Source organism: Pleurodeles waltl, chromosome 1_1 (genome assembly GCF_031143425.1).
Source record: "Pleurodeles waltl isolate 20211129_DDA chromosome 1_1, aPleWal1.hap1.20221129, whole genome shotgun sequence".
NCBI lineage: Eukaryota > Metazoa > Chordata > Amphibia > Caudata > Salamandridae > Pleurodeles > Pleurodeles waltl.
The window spans coordinates 682,119,353-682,122,543 of NC_090436.1; positions in this window are offsets into that span (position 1 = coordinate 682,119,353).

Consider the following 3,191-nt stretch of genomic DNA (forward strand, 5'->3'; position numbering starts at 1 on the left):
TCACATAACTTGTGAAAGTGATATTCATGTCTAACCCCCCCTTCAGCCTGAATTGTTACATTGGGCCCCACAGGTCTAGTACATTTCAACATCTATGCCTCAAGGTTTTAGCAGTATACACTTGAAGTCAGTGAAGAGGTAAACAATCAGCACAGGACAGTCAATACATGTACAAAGGTGATTTTAATACGACAGTTGAGACTCCATGCATTCACTCCATTGCATCAAGTTGATGCAATGTCATAGTATATCTGCATCATAGGATACAGTTAAAACTAGCAAAGACATTGCAACAAAAACAGAACATATACCTCTTTCCCAGCCTCCATGCTCCACCAGTAGGTCCAGTCACATAATCCCAGTTCACTTTCCTGTTCTCTCCTGCATCCTCCAGGGCCAACGAAGACCAGATCCCCATGATGCTCTTACTTTCAGGTCTAATGTGGATGATCTATCTCCAACCCCTTCAGAAGGTTCAATCATCCAGGGGTGTCAGGGCCTGCTTTAGGGCCCCAGGCAGTCAGGTCGTCAGCCATTTTTTTGTCCTGCCTCCCCTCCTTCATATGTGCCTCTTCTCCTCCAGCCCATTCCAGGAGGTACTGTTTCCAGTCCACCACCCTGGAAGGGATCAGGTTCAGACACCCAAAAGCAATCTGCCTCTTGGCTTAAATCAGGTCCAGCATTAAGAATTTTCTGTTAATTTTCTTGTTCTTTTTCTTTGGGAGTAGGCCAAGCAAGCATTGCTTAACCATGTGTGCGACAGCCTAACCTGTGATCCTATTAAACCAAGCTAGAATCTCCTCCCAATAGCGCACTATAATCCTGCATTCCAACACCACATGTATAATGTCAGCCTCCACATGATGGCAGTGTACACCCCCCAAGACTCTGTCCAGGTAGATCTTGTGCGATTGTTTGGGGGAGAGACAGACGAGGTGGATAAAATTATATTGTATGAGCTTAAATTGTGCGTTCATTCCTTTGGGGTAATCGGGTAATCACTAGATCTGTGCCAGGTGTCCTCTATTTTCAATGGAAGTCCTAGCTTATCCACTTGCAGGGCCCAATAGTGATGGATAATCAGTGTCTGAGTAGGCTCAGGGTCCTCTGGGAATGTGGGCCAGAAAATATTGTAGAAGCTGGCAGGGCACAGGCCCATAGGCCTTGAACGATACCTGCATGATAATTAACCCCTTCGCTGCCAGGCCTTTTCCCCCCTCGGGTGCCGAGCCTTTTTTTGGCTATTTGGAGTAGTTTGCACTTAGGCCCTCGTAAGTTTTTGTCCACATAAGCTACCCAAGTCCAATTTGCATCCATTTTTTTCAACATCCTAGGGATTCTAGAGGTACCCAGAGTTTATGGGTTCCCCTGTAGCAGACCAAGAAATTAGCTGAAATACCGCAAAAATTTCATCAACAAAGGGTTTGCGGTGCTAAAATCACAATCTTCCCAGCTTTGATGAAGAGGCAGACTTGAATCACGAAACCACATTTTTCAACACAATTTTGGTGTTTTACTGGGGCATACACAATTTTTACTATTTTTTGTGCTTTCAGCCTCTTTCCAGTTAGAGGCAGAAATGAGTGTGAAACCAATGCTGGATTCCGGACAACTAAACATTTCTGAAATGTAGACAAAATTCTGAATTCAGCAAGGGGTCATTTGTGTAGATCCATCAAGGTTTTCCTACAAAACGTAACAGGTGAAATAAAAGAAAATATGAAATTGAGGTTAAAAAAAAAGACCCATTTCTGTCTACATTTTCTTCTATAACTTTTTCCAGCTATGGCAGAGTTTTGAAAGCAATACACCGTTACGTCTGCTGCACTCTTCTGGTTGTGGGGATATATAGGGCTCATAGGTTCATCAAGAACCCTGGGTACCCAGAGCCAATAAATGAGCTGCAACTTGCAATAGGTTTTCATTCTATACTGGGTATACAGCACTTCATTTGGTGAAATATAAAGAGTGAAAAATAGGTATCAAGGAAACCTTTGTATTTCCAAAATGGTCACAAGATAGGGTGTTGAGAAGTAGTGGTTATTTGCACTTCTCTAAATTCCAGTGTCCCCATACTAGCATGTGAATTCCAGGGCATTTCTCAAATAGACTTCTTTTTTACACACTGTCTTACATTTGGAAGGGCAAAATGTAGAGAAAGACAAGGGACAATAACACTTGTTCTTTTATTCTGTGTTCCCCCAAGTCTCCCAATAAAAATGGTACCCCACTTGTGTGGGTAGCCCTAGTGCCCGCGACAGGAAACGCAACATGGACACATCACATTTTTACATTGAAATCTGATGTGTTTTGTGGATAGTGCCTAGCTTTGGATTTTGGCCCCTAGCTCAGCTGGCACCTAGGGACACTTAGCAAACCTGTGCATATTTTTAAACTAGACACCTTGGGGAGTCCAAGGTGGGGTGACCTGTGGGGCTCTCACCAGGTTCTGTTACCCAAAATCCTTTGCAAACTTCAAAATGTAAACACTTTTTCCTCACATTTCGGTGCTGGAAAGTTATAGAATCTGAGAGGAGCCACAAACTTCCTTCCACCCAGCATTCCCCCAAGTCTCCTGATAAAAATGGTAGCTCACTTGTGTGGGTAGGCCTAGTGCCCACGACAAGAAATGCCCCAAAACACAAAATAGACACATCACATTTTTCTTATGAAAACTGACCTGTTTTTTGCAAAGTGCCTAGCTGTGGATTTTGGCCTCTGGCTCATCTGGCACCTAGGAAAACCTAGCAAACATGGACATTTGTAAAAACTAGACACCTAGGGGAAGCCAGGATGGGGTAACTTGTGGTGCTCTCACCACGTTCTGTTACCCAGAATCCTTAGCAAACCTCAACATTTTGCAAAAATACACTTTTTCCTCAATTTTGGTGCTGCACAGTTCTGGAATCTGAGGAGAGCCACAAACTTCCTTCTACTCAACATTCCCCCACATCTCCTGATAAAAATGGTACCTCACTTGTGTGTTGGGGGCGGCCTAGTGCCTGCGACAGGAAATGTCCCAAAAACACTACGCGGACACACTAAAATTATCAATTACAAAACTACTTGTTTTTGCAGGAGGGGGGCACCTGCATTTTTGGTCGTGGGATCAGCAGCCATCTAGGGAAACTTACCAAACCCAGACATTTCTGAAACCGGTACAAATTTCCTACCACCCAACGTTCCCCTCA